This window comes from Arachis hypogaea, chromosome 5 (assembly GCF_003086295.3).
Source record: "Arachis hypogaea cultivar Tifrunner chromosome 5, arahy.Tifrunner.gnm2.J5K5, whole genome shotgun sequence".
Classification (NCBI taxonomy): domain Eukaryota; kingdom Viridiplantae; phylum Streptophyta; class Magnoliopsida; order Fabales; family Fabaceae; genus Arachis; species Arachis hypogaea.
In genome coordinates, this window is record NC_092040.1 from 111,464,202 (window position 1) to 111,481,412 (window position 17,211).

The window sequence follows — 17,211 nt, forward strand, 5'->3', positions numbered from 1 at the left end:
GTTTAAAATTATTGTTTAAACAATTTAGGTAAAGAAAAGTAATTAAGGAGATGCACGTTTAGTGTCATGAACTTGGTGTCTGGCGCCGATAAAAGCACCTAAGAATGGACGCCCAGCACCCAAGCACCCATAAAAGGACCCAATGCATGGCGCCTCGTGCCCAGTGCCAATACATGACGCCCAACGTCAAGGACTTTTTCACTCCCAGGGACTCGACGCCAAGCAATCAACTTTGGTATCCAATGCCTTCAAAAAAATAAGACTAGCTCTCAACGTCCAAGTCAAAAAACATAACAAAAAACATTGGCGTCTAGCACTAAACATGGGTGTGAATCGCCCAAGAAATCTAAAGAAGTGGGCGCCCAGCGTCCAAAAGAACAAATTGGGGCACCCAATGCCGAATTAAACTTGAAGGATGGGCGCCCAACGGCAGCATCCGGCGCTTAGCGCCCATGCGAAAATGAATGCTTAGTGATCGTTCAAAGACATTCAATTTGGCCTACATACTTCAAGAACTCATTATTTGAATGCAGTTAGTTTAAATTGCTGTTAGATAAGATTAGGGTTTGTTTAAATTTAAAATATTGTTAGGTTTATCTTATTCTTTTAGATAAGATAAGATTTAGTTTGAATTTTATGCTAGGTCTTTTGATATAAATAAGTAACTGATGATCCATCTGGGATCATCTAACATCTAGTATTTATTAGTATAGTTCATTTTTTATTTTCCATGAGTCACTAATTTTCTTGTGTTAGGATTAAGAGCTCTGTTTAGTTTTAATTATGAATTGGTAATTGATTATTTCTTTTATTTTAATTAATGCATTCATATTTTTTCAAGAATTGAGTTTTGTTCTTATTCTTAATGATTAAAAGTATTGAAAAATATTCTAATTGTATCTTAGATTCCTTTATTATCTTGAGAAAGGTAATATTATGGTTAGCTTGAAACTCATTCTCATAACTTTTCAATTGACTACAGATAGCTTTAAAAATTGTGTGACTTTAAATTAGAATTGTACTTAACCTTTTCTTGCCACTAAATTGACCAAGAAATTGACATTCCATGGGATAAATAGAAATTGAATTGCTAAGAGATTGGGGTTTGATTATTTATGATTTGTCATGAAAATATCTTTTCATAAATCAAGGAGGTAATGAACATGAAATTTTTCTTTTCTAAAAATTAAATATCTCTGAAACCTTAACATCTCCATCCATAATTTGTTTCTCTCATTCATAAGCATCGCATACATCCCTGTTGATTTTTTTAAGTCCAATTACTACTGCCAACAAAAGTTTCGTTGATCTAATTAGAAGTTCAATTGAAGACTATTTTGCTCAATCCTTTAATTCTCGTGGGAACGATATTCATTCATTGTTGTATTACTTAAAGCAATTCGGTACACTTGCTAATAGAGCCATCAATTTTTTGGCGCTGTTGCCGGGATTAACTGAAATTAACAATGAAAATTTGGTTGAATCAATAAATTAGATCTTTTGTTTTTATTTTAATTTTTGCTTCTTTATTCCACACCATGCGTTTTATTTCTTTTGTGTTTTGTATGCAAGGTAGTGAAGGTTGCACACTTTTTTTATCCTGAAATAGAGAAGATGCTTGCATAATTAAGAAAAAAAAATCAAGGGCTAGGAGAGAAGTAGAAGAGAGAATGGCAAAAGATAACAACAATACTAGAATGACTCTTGTTGACTATACCACACCTATCACTGATAGTTGTGGAAGCAGTATAATAAAGCCTAATGTTCAAGCAAATAACTTAGAATTGAATCCCTCGCTCATTGATGTAGAATTTGAAGTCCACAGACTAACCGACAAGTGCACCGAGTCGTACCAAGTAATATCTCATGTGAGTGAGGGTGGATCCCACGAGGATTGATGGATAAAGCAACAATGATTGAGTGATTTGTTTAGTCAGGCAAGTAGAAAAGAGTGTTTTATGATTCAATTGCATTAAACGGTAAATTCAGAGGATTAGAAAACAAGCAGTAAACGAGTTGTGAAGAATATATGAGAAAATAGTTAAGGTTTCAAAGATGTTTATCTTCCGGATTAACTTTTCTTACCAACTATTTTAATCATGCAAGATTCAATTCATGGCAAACTATATATGACTAAATCCTAATTTCTTAGAAATTTAGTCTTCTCTAACCTAGTTAACCGCTAATTTTTTGGTCACTTAATTTCAATTATAGGTTTAAGTCCAATTCTAGTTTATGTACCACAAAAACCCTAATACCCAAATATAAGAGCATTATATGTCACGTATCTCGTTAAGTCCAAATAATTAGTGATTTAGGAAAAATTATTTTCAAGCTATTGTTCAAGTAAATTGCTCTTCCAAGGTTCACAAGAACTCAAATAGAATAAGGGTTATTCTTCCGATCTATCCAAATCCATAAGATGAAGAACGAAAATAAATTCTTGAAATTGAAATTAATACATGAATTAAAATAGAAGAATAATAGTATTAATTTATAGAATAAACAGAGCTCCTAACCTTAATAATGGAGGTCTAGTTGCTCATGGCTCAGAGAGAAAACTAGGGTTCTAGAAACAGTAAAGTGCAGAATGAGGTGCATAAGAGAGAAGAATTCAAAGGACTAAATCTTTTCTCTTTTATATCTAATTCTAATTAATGTAAAATATATTTTCTAAAATTAAATAATATATTTTTTTATTTGTAAATAAAATAAAAATTTTAATCAAAATAAAAATAAAATCTTCGAATACTCCTTGAAGACGTGGGGACCATTGTATTCCTGAAGGCTGGAGCCTAACTTGGGTTGAGGCAAGTTAGGCACCACTATGGCAGCAAGGTTTGGCGTGCTTGTGTTTCATCTACCGCCTAACTTGGAGAATCCTAAGTTAGGAGCCACTATGCCCGTATGGAATTGGCGTGCTTATGCTTTATCTGGCGCCTAACTTGGAGAATCCCAAGTTAGGCGCCTCCAAGGCAATATAGTGTGGGAGAAAAGTGTATACTATTATATATCGTTGGCAAGCTCTGAAAATTTACTTTCTAATGCCTCTAAAACTGCATCAATTGGATTTCTGTAGCTCAAGTTATGCCGGTTAGAGTGCAAGGAGGTCAGGATTGACAGCATCATCCACTACTTTCTCCCTTTTCTTCTACACAAACCGTGTCAAATTCATCCAAATGCTATCTTAAATAAATCAAATTGCACACGACTCAAAGTAGCATTCATAGTGGCTCAAAAATACTTAAATCTTGATTAAAATTAACAAATTCGAATACAAATTCACTAGAAAAAGATAGAAAAGATGCTCACACATCACTCATTCAATTGATGGTGCAGCAAAACCAATTTGGTGGTAGCCCTCAAGAAGATCCGAATGTCCACATAGCTAGTTTTCTGCAGTTATGCGACACTGTAAAGAATAATAGAGTTAGCCCATAAGCCATCTCGTTATGGTTATCTATTTACTTTCTCATTGAAGGATAGAGCCAAACAGTGGCTCCAAGGTCAACCTCTGGGTAGCATAGTAATGTGGGATGATTTAGTTAGCAAATTTTTAACTAAATACTTTTCACCATATAAGTTGGCCCAGTTACGAAATGATATAAACTCTTTCTTCTAGAAAGATGGTGAATCACTCTATAAAACCTAAAAAAGATACAAGAAAATACTGAGAAAGTGCCTTCATCAGGCATTTCCTAAGTGGCTGCAAATTCCCATTTCTGTGATAGAGTTTCTCAAGCCTCCAAAACCATGATTGACTCATCAACAGAAGAATGATTACATAGAAAGATACTTGAAGAGGCTTTTGAGTTGATTGAAATAATGGCTGCCAACAAATTCATGTATTCTAACAAGAGAACAATGAAAAAAAAGGAGTGATGGAGTTGGACATCATGGACACAATCTTAGCACAAAATAAAATCATGTCCAAACAAATTTTCTCACTCATAAAATAAATAGAACAAATAAAAGTTTCAGCCATTGGAACACAAGTTACTATGTGTGACTTGTATGGAGAAGCCCATAAGAATGAGGGATGTGAGCTATTTAAAGACATCCAACTTTTCACCGAGTAAGTAAACTACATGAAAAATTTTCTCAAAGCCACAAATTATCCATTTTCAAAAACATACAATGTCGGATGGAGAAACCGCCCAAATTTTGTTTGGGAGAATCAAGAATAGAGAAATTATAATGTTCTATTCCACCAGCAAGCAAATCCTATCTAATTTCTAAATCCTCAAAGGCCTTCACCTCTTGAACTTGCTATGGAAAAAATATCTCAATCCATATCTACATTTGTAATAAACCTCAAGCTTTATGCAAGAGACACGAACAAACTTCAAAAATAAAAAAGCTTCCATTCATAATCTAGAGGTACAAATTCCTTTCCAAACGACATAATACCTAATCCTAGAGAGAACTGCAAGGCAATCAATCTAAGGAGTAGAAGAGTAGTTAACAAAGAACTTCCCGAGAAGAATGAGGAAAAAGTTGAGGAATGTTCAAAAGAAAAAGAGAAAAAATTAGAAGAGGATAATACCCCTGCACCACCTGAAGGCAAGAAGGAGCATGTGCAACCATCTGCACCTAGAATTCTATTTCCTCAAAAGTTACAGAAGTAGAATTAGGAAAAGTAGTTTTCTGAATTTCTAGAGGTGTTTAGAAAGATACAGATTAACATCCCTTTTGTCAAAACTTTAGAATAAATATCGATGTATGCCAAATTCATGAAGGAGTTATTGTCCAATAAGAGAATCCTCAAGGAAGATAAAACTGTGATACTTACCAAGGAATGCAGTGCCATCATTCAAAGAAAACTACCACAAAAATTGAAAGATCCAAGAAGTTTTCAAATTTCACGCACTATTAGAGATATCACCATTGGGAAGGCATTGTGTGACCTTGGAAAAAGCATCAATTTGGTGCCCCTGTCCATGACGAGGAAGTTACAAATTGAAGAAGTAAAGCCAACAAGAATATCTTTGCAATTGGCAGATCGATCAATAAAGTTTTCACATAGGATAGTGGAAAGTGCATTGGTCAAAGTGGAAAAACTTATATTCCCTGCCAATTTTGTATTCCTTGATATGGAAGAGGATGAAGATGCTTACATCATCCAAGAAAGGCAATTCTTAGCTACCAGACGAGCTCTCATAGACGTCTAGAAAGGTGAGCTAACACTGAGAGTTCACGATGAACAAATAGTTTTCAATGTTTTCAAAGCCATGCAATATCCAAGTGAATCAAATAGCTGCATGCGGGTTTATTTAATCAATCCATTGATCTAAGAAGTTCTTGATGAAAGAGGTCTCGTGGACTCTTTAGGACTTCCACAGTACCCAAGTTCTGAAGAAGTGGGAGAACTGGAATATATGCATTCAATAAAGAAGACAACCACAGACAACACCAAGGAGAAAGAAAATCCACCGAAACTAGAGTTGAAGCCCTTACCTCCAACTCTCAAGTATGCATTTTTTGGAGCCAGTGAGACTGATGTGTGAGCATTTTATACCCTTTTCTCCCTCATTTTCTAGTTGTTTTTTATTATATTTTATTAAGTTTAATTATATTTTAATGCAAAAATTATCTTTGAATGCTACTTTGAGTTGTTTTGGTATTTTTATAATTTCAGGTGAAATTCGGGCGAATTCGACAGAGTTTTGTGCAAAAGCAAAGGAAGAAAGTAAATGCTGTCAACCCTGACCTCCTTGCATTCCAACGAGAATAACTTGAGTTACAGAGGTTCAAATGATGCGATTTTAATGGCGTTGGAAAGCCAATTTTCAGAGGCTTTCCAACGATATATAATAGTCTATACTTTCAGAACTCACTACCCACTCTTGGCGTAGAACACCAAGAAAAACGCCAGAACTCCCCTTCTTGGCGCAAAACGCCAGAACTCTCATTCTTGACGCAAAACGCCAGAAAAACGCTAGGAAAGGGCAAAATACAGGTCAAACTCACCCAAGGAAGCATCTATATTGGGATTTAGCTTTTAATAACTATCTTTTATCATATTTTAGTTATTTTTAATTACAAACAAAATCTTTTAGGCCCAGACTTTATTATTTTATTTTAATACCATATCAAATTAGGTTAGTATTTAAAGAAAAAGATCATTTGTATTCTGGATCCTCTTCCTTCCGCACTTTTCAGAATTCTGTTTTCTCTGTAAGTCATGAGCAACTAAACCTCTTTGGTTAAAGTTGGGAGCTCTGTTTATTTCTATAGATTAAGACTATTGCTTTTCTATTTTAATTAATGTATTGATTCAGTTTCAATGATTGTTTTCGTTTTTAATCTTATGAATCTAGGTGGAACGAGGGTATGACCCTTATTCTACATGAGTTCTTGTGATTCTCGAGAGAGTTATCTTGCTTGAACAACAGTTTAAAAATAAATTTCTCCTAAATTACTAATTACATGAACTAATTGGCATATGTGACATATAATCCTGTTAGCTTTGGGTAATTATGATTTTTGTGGCTATAAACTAATTTTGCACTTAACCTTCTAATCGGAATTAAGTGACCACGACAGTGGTGGTTAATGAAGGTTAGAGGAAACTAAATCACTAAGAGAAGAGTTTAATTAATTACAGTTTTCTATGGAATGAATCATGCATTATTAAAATAGTTGGTAAGAACTTTTAATCTGGCAAAATAAACATCTCCAAAGCCTTAACTATTTTCTCTCACTGTTTTTACACTAAACCTTTTAATTGCTTTCTTTATTTTCTTCTTTACCGTTTATGCGAATTCAACCATCACAACCCTTTTTGTTCGCCTAACTGAGCCAATCACTCGACCATTATTGCTTAATCCATCAGTTCTCGTGGGATCGACCCTCACTCACCTGAGGTATTACTTGGTACGACCTGATGCACTTGCTGGTTAGTTTGTGGACATAGAAAATCCGCACCAAATTTTTGGTGCCGTTGCCGGAGACTGATTGTGATTGATAGTTACTAGTTGTTTGATTGCTGGGTGTTGAACGCCAGAAATGGGGCTGGTGGCTGGCGTTGAACGCCAGTTTTGAGTCTTCATTTCCAAAGCAAAGTATGAACTATTATATATTTCTGAAAAGCCATGGATGTTAGCTTTCCATAGTGGTTGAGAGCGCACCATTTGGACTCTTGTAGCTCCAGAAATGCTCCTTCGAGTGCATGGATGTTAGATCCTAACAGCATCTATGGTCCTTTCTCTGTCTCTGAATCAGATTTTGCCAAAACTCTTCAATTTCAGCCAGAAAATACTTGAAATTATCATAACACACACAAACTTAAAATAAAATTTAAAAATATGAATTTTGCACTAAAACCTATGAAAATATAATAAAACATAAACAAAACATAATAAAAACTATATGAAAATTATATAAAAAAGCATATAAAATATTCACTCATCACGCTGCATATCATTCTAAAGACCTAATAAGCATTTGTGGTTCATAAATCTTAAGAAAAATATCTAAGCGTTATTCAACTCTCCTTCTCATGTAATTTCTGCTAGTATCAAGGTCTCCCAAGCTCGCACATCTTATGCCTTTGAAATTTTCATGTACATACCCTGCCTTTGCTATTCCCAAAGAATTCTTCTCCAACCATAACTTCCTTATTATCTAATTCATCACTATAATCCATTGAAAATACTTACACCTCGCATTCTTGTTTTATCTTTCCAAAAACGTAAATACTAAATACATAATGATTTGAAAATTCCATAGCCGAGAGAGTATTTTCACGAACTCTAGTTATGTCTACCTTCCTGTTTAAATCGTACACTAAGAGGCTTATCTCTGATTTTATTTTGATTTGGACAATGAGATTACATTAAGATTCAGCAAGGTAACAGAACAACCCGAAGTAGACACTAGCAAGGAGTTCTTCTCTCTTCTACTGTTCATGATCTGGTGACCTGTAAAATCGTTCCTGTCGTGTTCTTCAAGTTACCTTTTATAGGTATAGCCATCACTGATTATTGAGCTATTGCTTGTTCTTCTCCATCATTCTCAAAGCTATGATAGCTTACGTTCCTTTTTTTATTTTAGTTTATGATCTGTTGAAATAGGTTTTAAGTTGGTCCAAGTACATAAGGTGGAGGTGAATCAAGGGCAAAAAGTGAAAGCTGAACAAGGGAGTTGAGATGTTTTTTGTCCGTTAGGATTTATAAATTTCCTAATCTGAGCTTATACGAAGAGGAGTAGTATAAGATGTATTTTTATTATTTTATTTTGTAATTATTTTTATTTCTTTGATTTTCAAGTTATCGACTGTAAAGTGCCCATTTCCCACCTATTAACCTCAACTAACGAAAATGTTAATGAAATGATAGAGAAGTAGATGTGACCAATGGAGCATATAATTTATTTTTACACTTGACTCATTAAATTATTGTATATACTTTTGTCCACTATGTAATTATTTATTTGTATTTTTGTCCCCACACACACACACATATATACCCCTAGGTTTATCCTCATCTCCAACTTCAATTTCACAAATACCCTTTGCATCTATCATAGCTAACTTCTCCCAAAAATATTGTTTTTCTATTCATTCCAGCGCTATGCCTATGTCTGAACATCCTATCACTTTGATGTTACTGGCAATTAGCTTTAATTGGAGAACAATATTGAATATTAGGGTTTGAACATTAAGGTATAGCAGGTGGGTTTAAAAAACAAGGTGAATGATATGGTGCCTAAAATGTGGTGCCTATTTACTAAAAAGAGTTAAAAATCAATATTTAATTTAAAAGATATAAAAATAAATATTTTTTAAAAATTCAAAACTTACTACAAAAAGAAAGTTAGGCAAAATTTAGACACCAAATCATAGGTACCATAGAATTGGCCAAAAAACAATTTCATATCATAGTAGCAGTTGTCATATAAGCGTTTCGTTTGTCTGCCTTTTTTTGTTAACAGAAATGGTCTGTTTTAATGTCTGAATATTATTATCATATTTATAAATATTTTTAAAAAAATTTTCTTATATTTTGAGAGTATTTTTTATTAATAACAAAATATTTTTAAAATATTTTTTATGGTATATTGAAATTTAAAATTATTGCTTTTAATTACATGTTTACCAATAGAAGCTCGCTAAAATAAAGTTTTAATGATGTCAAAGATAAATATGATTATATTCTATAATTAGTCAAGCCACTCAAAATTCAGGATAATATAAATATAAGAATGATTATGGAAAATGTCGTATGTAGTGCTGCCCCACTTCCCAATAATCCAGATAAGTCTTCAAAAAGAACAAAAGGAAATGTTACGTAGCCTTTAGTGCTGTACATGAATGATGGAGCAAGAAATAAGAAATTAAAATTGTAGAATAACTTAATACAATCGTTATTTCTAATATCCATTTTTCCTAAGAAAATTATCGAAACAATAGGTGGGAATGTGCAAATAATAATCAACGAGGAAGTGTAGGGAGTGAATGGTTTAAGCGTATAATGTGTATAATGGAGGTTTAAGAAGTATTAGAGATATAATCATTAGTGTTATATTGTTCTATCAAGTTACGCTTTTGGGGTGAGTAGTTTCATGATATGATATTAGAGTTTGAGATCTGGAAGATCAGGGGTTCGATCCTTGGTGAACCCCAAAATCAATTTAAGTTTTTGGGATGAGTGATTTTATGACGTGAGATGTTTATTTATCCTGGTATCCGGATGGTTATTCTGGATAATACACTTAAGCCATTGATTTTCTAGCACTACTCATAATCAATCATTAGATTTTATGATGTTTTTTAAAATTATGAGAACAATACAATATACTTCCCTTAAATTGACAATACGCCCCTTTATATTGTATATTTTAAATTTCTCTCTATAAGAACGGTGTGTTTTGAAGTGTGTAGTGAGCAAGAAGGAATTTCATAATTGGGGTGTTGTAAAATTCTTGTAAAAAGGATTTGACCGCCATGTCCTATACCATAGAGAAGTTCATCTAACATCTCGAATTTTTCTATTCTCGTATTGTCAATACAAAAGGACGTATTGTACTGTTCTCACAATTTTAAAAAATATCATAAAATCTAATTATTGAGTATTACACCAAAATTTTTTTAATATACAAAAAAATTAACCATAATAATCCTTCACCATATTAAGAAAGAGAAGAAAAAAAATACTACTATAAGAATATAAGACTACTAAATGTAGAGCCACCAAAACGAGCATTGACACACAAGCCGATTTGGATCGCTGGTAAAAATGGGTAACCGAATCAGTAAAATTATAATTCGTTCAAAATTGATCAATTTAGCTCAATTCATATAACTCTGAAATTAAACGAATGTTCCGGTCAAATAGATACAAATTGGCGTGTCTAATTCGTTTTTTTTTTTTTTGGTTTTTGCTATATCAAGTATTTTGTATATAAACTTTTTTTTGTTAATTAATTTTTTAGATTTTAGATAATTTATTATAAAGATATATGAATGATATTTTTTTTTTATTTATATAAATATCAAATGAAAAATATTGCTAAAATGATAAAGGAATCTTTAAAAAAAAAAAAAAAAGAAAGTCCAACGAGTTCACTCATGTAACTCGTTAACTTGGACAAATTGAATGTTGGCATTTTCTTTACTTGTTAAAAATACAGACCAACTATTTTTTTTAGTTTTGACTTGTCATTCATGATGAGTCGGCTAAAACTTGCTCCCGTCTAATTTGACACCTCATATTTTTTTAGTTGTACATTGTATTTTTTTAATCTCATAGGTTAATGACTAATTCATTGTAGATACGAGTTTTATTTAAAGATTTATTATTGGCTAATAAATTACTGCATGCACAAAACAGAATTCGAACCCCAACACTTATTTAAGCGACCAAGTGAATTAGCCACTCGACCAACAAAAATTAATTATTTGACACCTTATTTAAATGTGATGAAATTACTATCAAGTTTCACCAAGTTTAAATGTTAGGAATTGCAATTTCTTTTTTAATTATATAGTAGTGCTTTTTTTATTATTTCATGACTTTAAATTTTTAATTTAAAAAATAAAAGAAAAAGTATTATCAAAATATTAAAATAATATAACTTTAATTTTAACAAGTATAATCATTATAGCCACCGAAACAACTTTATATTAGAATCTCCTTATGTAACGCACGCGCGCACACATATAAAAAATCCGAGAACATTAAATTAAGAAAATTAAATTGAGTGCAAAAATATAATTATTTTGAGAAAAACGTGTACTGGCATTAAAATTTTGTGTATCGGCTTAAATCTGTCCGATACTGCAAGTCAAAAAAATTGAAAGTGAAGAAATTATGAGAAAAATATTTAGAATAAAAAATCAAATACTTATTTTAAAAATTTTGACCTAAAATTGAACCGAATGAGCCAAAAATCACCAAACAGGCCCATGTTGGGCCAAAAGCACAAACCCATACTCATAAAACCCCTCGCACTTACCAATTTCAGCATATTTCACTTAGAGAGTGAGAGAAGAACGATGATGAAGAGAGAAAAGAGAAGAAGAAAACCCTAGCTCTATACAACTTTAATTCATCATTACTTTTTCTCTAGAGATCCGATTGACGAGTCATTTGCGGCCACGCAAAGCTTATCTCCTCCTCTTCAATTTTATTTGATTAGTTTGATGATTAACTCAAAATTCTAGCTCCGATTTCTTATTCAAAACTGAATTCATGTTTGAGCTTCGGTATTGAAGATTTTGGTGATTTTGATGTTATAGGAGTTATCTAACTTGTGTTCTTGGTGGTTTCTATCATTAAATTCAGTGAGTAAAGGTAAGGATCTCTTTTTTCTCTTGTTTCATCAATTTATATGAACTCTAGTTTTGATATTGTGCTAAATTGTATGATATGGTGTTAAATTGAGTAATTAGAAGTTTGTTTTGGTGGATTTGTAGAATTTGGACTTGAACATTGGTGTGAATAATTTTGAGGCTTGGAAGTTGGAAGGAAAAACTTGAAATTTGCGACATATGACTTTAAGTTTCAGATAAATACCATATAATGTGACATGAAATCCTAGCCTAATGGACATAGGATTATTGTTGAATTATTATGGTTGATTATTTGGTTTAGTAAAAATTGTGATATATGTTGGTCGATGATTGAGTATTGATGAGATAAAGTGTGAATTTGCAAAATGAGTATGATTTTGATTGAGTTTGAATGAAATTGTGATTGGATAAATATTTTGATATGATTGCCTATTGAGGCATTAATATGAAAATTAGGCCGGAGGTCGTGATAGGCTGAAGAATCCTCTGTGTGGTAAGTTGAGGTAAGTAGTGGTGTAAAATGTTGTATACGATTGAGTATGTATCTTGAAGTTTTGATTGGAAAATTGGATATACATGAGTGATGTATGTTGTTGATGAATGTATTAAACAAGCTAGAATTGAGTTGATTTAGGCTTGGAAGGTTGAGGATTGATAAATGAATATTTGGAATATGTAGGAATGGTTTAGGATTGAATGGAATTGAGAATTGTTGAAATTGAAGGATTATGTAAATTTGGTAAAAAAAATAGATTTTTAGCCAACTTTGACGGGCCATAACTTAGCGCTTGGAGTTCAGATTTAGATAAAATCTATCTTAAATTAAAGCTAGTGAAAAGACCCATGCATACAAAAAGTTATAGAGATTTGAATTTGGAGGTTAAAAACTAAACTTTACAAATGTTTCAAAAATATAGGGCCACGTGTACGCACGACCCATGCGTACACATGAGGGGTGTTACAGAAGGAAAATGGTTTCATGTGCATACGCACAAAAGCCAAGTCATGCGTACGCACGAACTATGCATACACACAACTTACATTCTAAAATTGAACATTTTTCGTGCGTGTTTTGTGTGTACGTGCAAAAAGGGATCTTGTGCATACCCACGAGGCATGCATACGCACGACTGTTTTATTTTTCAAAAATAATGATTTTTAACTATTTCAGCAAACCCAACCAACTCTTTCACTTCCGTAACCTATATATTGAGTATAGAGACAGTGGATTAGAGGGTAGAAAGCATTGGGAAGAAAATTATTGAGTCAGAATGAGTTGGGAGTTATTGAAGGGATGAGTTGATATGATTAGATGATGGAAAATGAGTTTGAAGACATATGTCTTTATTATGATTATGAATTGACCATGATTGTTTGAGTTTGGGCACTCTTTCCTGTAAAGTGAAACCTTAGTGAGATGGTGGAAGGTGAGGATCTTCTTCTTTGTTTCTTCTAGGAATGTAAGATCGCCTCCAGTGAGATGGTGGAAGGTTAGAATCTTCTTCTTTGTTCCTCTTGGATATTTGATATTAGAAACTCCTTGGGTAGGTGCGTGCGAGGATTGTGGTTTGTTCCACTTGCTCCAGGTTGAGATTGGAACTCTCTGGATAGATGCAAGGGTTGTAGTTTGCCACACTTGTTCTTGGTTGAGATTTGAGCCTCCTTGGGTAGATACAAAGGTGTGGTTCACTCCACTTGCTCCGGGTTAAGAATGAGACTTGAGACTCCGTGGATAGATGCAGTGGTTGGTGCAAAATTTAAAGTCCACAAATTAACTGGCAAGTGCATCGGGTCGTACCAAGTAATACCTCAAGTGAGTGAGGGTCGATCCTACGAGGAATGATCGATCAAACAACAATGATTGAGTGATTAACTTAGTCAAACAAGCGGAAAGGAGTGTTTTATGGTTTTAATTGCATTAAACAATAAACAAGAAATTAGGAAGCAAGTAGTAAATTGATGTGAAGAATATGAGAGAAAACAGTTAAGGTTTCAAAGTTATTTATCTTCTGGATTAACTTTTCTTACCAACTATTTTAATCATACAAGATTCAATTCATGACAAACTATATGTGACTAAACCCTAATTCCTTTGTAATTTAGTATCCTCTAACCTAATTACCGCCAATTCCTTGCTCACCTAAATTCAATTAGAGGGTTAAGTTCAATTTTAGTTTATGTACCACAAAAATATAATTACCCAAATATAAGAGAATTATATGTCACATATCCCGTTAAGTCAAGATAATTAGTGATTTAGGAGAAATTATTTTCAAGCTATTGTTCAAGTAAATTACTTTTCCAAGATTTAACAAGAACACAATGAGAATAAGGGTTATTCTTCTGATCTACCCAAATCCCTAAGATGAAGAACGAAAACAAATTCTTGAAATTGAAATCAATACATGAATTAAAATAAAAGAGTAATTGTATTAATCCATAGAATAAACAGAGCTCCTAACCTTCACAGTAGAGGTTTAGTTGCTCATGACTCAGAGAGAAAACTAGGGCTCCAAAGTGTAAACTGTAGAATGAGATGTATAAGGAAGAAGAGAGCTCGAATGGCTGAATCTTTTCCCCTTTTAAAACTAATCATAATTAATTTAAAATATATTTTATAAAAACTAAATAATATCTTTTTTTATTGTAAAATAAAATAAAGTTTAATCAAAATTAATAAAATTATCTCGTGCTGGTTCCTTCTGGGATGAATGGGGACCACCTCGTTTTCTAAGGTTGGCGCCAAAGTTGGAGAATCCCAAGTTTGGCGCCACTTCAACGCATTGCCATCTCTCTTGTTCTTCAGCTTGGCTCCAAACTTGGAAAATCCCAAGTTTGGCACCATCAAGGCAGTAAGTTCTTTGAGGCTGGAGTGAGCGTGGCGCCAAACTTGAAAAATCCGAAGTTTGGCGCCACTAAGCCCAAATGCAATGGAAGCTTGTAGGGCTCTTAATCCAAGTTTGGCGCCACCTTCTGGGTTTGTCGTGGCTTCATTTCTTCATCTAAACTTTGCCAAATCTGTCCGAACGCTATCTGAAATAAACCAAATTGCACTGAGCTCAAAGTAGCATCCATAATGGCTTAAAATACTTAAATCATGATTAAACTTAATAATTTCGAGTGCAAATTCACTAGAAAAAGATAGAAAAGATGCTCACGCATCACAACACCAAACTTGAATTGTTGCTTGTCCTCAAGCAACCAAAACTAATGTCCACTTAAGATGTGAATTTGCATAAGAGTTGAGTACTCAATTAAGTTCCTGTCTGTCTCAAAGTGGGGTTAACAACACTGAAACCTTGAATAGTTTCGGCATCTCACTATCCTTTGAATCTTAGGAATGTTAATATCATTCGGAATTAGAATCCGGATAATATTATGAATTCTCTAGCCTTTTTAACTTGGATTAATCCTTGAACACAACAATTTTCTTTTATTTTCTTTTCTTCGGTGCTTTGTACCTTGAGCCTAGCCGTGACTTTAAATGTTTTGTCTCAAGTGTTACTTGACACAAAAACACCACAAGCACTTAACTGGGGAACTCTTTTGAGTTCTGATTTTTCTTTCAATTGCTCTCAGATAGTGGTGCTCAAATCCTTTGGCATACTCTGTAATTGCACTTGGCATCGACTCTTAGTGCTCTGTCTCAAGGGTTACTTGACACATTAGTACCACAAGCATATGATTAGGAAAGCAACTCTTTGAGCTTTTAATTATGCTTGACCTTGCTAACCATTGATGCTCAGAGTCTTAGATCTTCCTAAAATGATCTCTGCCATAGAAGAGCAGAGAGTAGTGACTGAAAAAATTTTAATGAACGTCTTCCACAGGAAAGCAGATAGAAATGAAGGTATTAATTAAAGGGATCTCTACCGCAGTAGAGTAAAGAGCAAAGATTGAAAAGAAATTGAGTGCTGTTTGGGCCTTAGTGCCAAGTGTCTAGTGAGGACGGCAATGCGTAACGCTCACTTGATACTATAAGAACGGATCAGTAAAGACGGCGATGCGTAATGCTCACTGGAGACCGAAAGGAAGGTTCCCCCATGAGGATGAAAATGCATAACGCTCAGGGAGGGATGTTGGCTGAGATAAGAACGGTGGTACAAAACACTTATGTCAGGACCAGTGTCAGAAATGGGGCAACAAACCGACACATGAGCTCATGGCCTGTATAAGACTAGACATGCATCATACTTGTTTGCGCATATTTGTTTGAGATTGTGTTTTCTATGATTGTGTGTGCTTGTGAGTGGATTCTATGTTCTGTAATTGTTAAATTGGGTTGTACTTTGTTGACTGTTGTTATTGACTAAGAACATAATGATACAAACTTAATTTCTAACCCTGACCTTACTAAAAATTTCTCAGTTCTTACCTCCTATTTCCACTCCTTTCAACTACAGGTGCGAAGGTTTAGTCCGGAGCTACAGGAGCATAGAAGATTATATTTATGAGTTGAGTTGTTAGAATTTATTTTCTCCTCGTTGGCAATTATTTTGGTTTTTAGAGGGATAGGACTTGTAATTGAGATTATTTAAATAAGTCTATATATATATATATATATTGCTATGTGAATATATATATATATATATATATATATTTGTGATTAAGAGGTTTAAGTAAAGACCTTTTGTTTTCTTGATTAAAGTTTCGGTTCGTGTTCGCGAAGGCTCAATATTAAATAAAGATAGTATATAGTAAAAAGGTTTAGAGGTAAGTAACACTTGGACTTTTAGTATGATCATGAGGTGCTAAAAGTTAGGGTGTTACATCTCATGTATTGTTCTTTGAGCTTAAACAAAAATCAAAAGAAAAAGTAGTAAAATACATGAGATTTTGAGTTATATATTGCGTGTTCTAGTTATTTTGATGTGGTGGCACTATCTCTGTTTCTGAACGTATGAATTAACGGTGCATATTTGATATTGGAGTTGAGAATATTGGTTCTTGAGGAACAGGAACTTAGAGAAATATTATTGATTCTCTTAATTAAGAAAAAGATTGATTCTTGAAGCAAAATAAACAGCAAAAAGAATTGAAAAGAAAAAAAAATCAAAAGAAAAAAATCTAAGGCTTTGATCATCAATGGTCAGGAGGGTCAAAACTGATCTAAAGCACAAAAGAGTGGCTTTACCTAACCATATGCTTGTGGTGTGAAAGTGTCAAGTAACCCTTGAGACTGAACACTTAAAGTCGTGACCCATTGCTGTTACTGAGTATGCCCAATGCTCTAAGCACCACTGTCTGGGAGAAACAGAAAGAGAAATTTGAACCCAAAGGAGTTCCACAGTTATGTGCTTGTGGTGTTTTTGTATCAAGTTAAGCTTGAAGACAAAACACATAGAGTCATGGCTAGACTCAAGGTGCAAAGCACCAAGGAAAAACAAAATCTGTGTTTAAGATTCTATTAGAGCCTA

At 33.4% G+C, this 17,211-nt stretch overlaps 1 long non-coding RNA gene across 1 annotated transcript; it reads left to right on the forward strand.

Moving 5' to 3' along the window:
* The first annotated feature begins 7,443 nt into the window (after positions 1 to 7,443).
* Positions 7,444 to 8,395, forward strand: LOC140184626 (uncharacterized). The gene is made up of 2 exons (XR_011881727.1): positions 7,444 to 7,966; positions 8,056 to 8,395. It is a non-coding gene; the product is annotated as an uncharacterized lncRNA (long non-coding RNA).
* Positions 8,396 to 17,211: the final 8,816 nt, after the last annotated feature.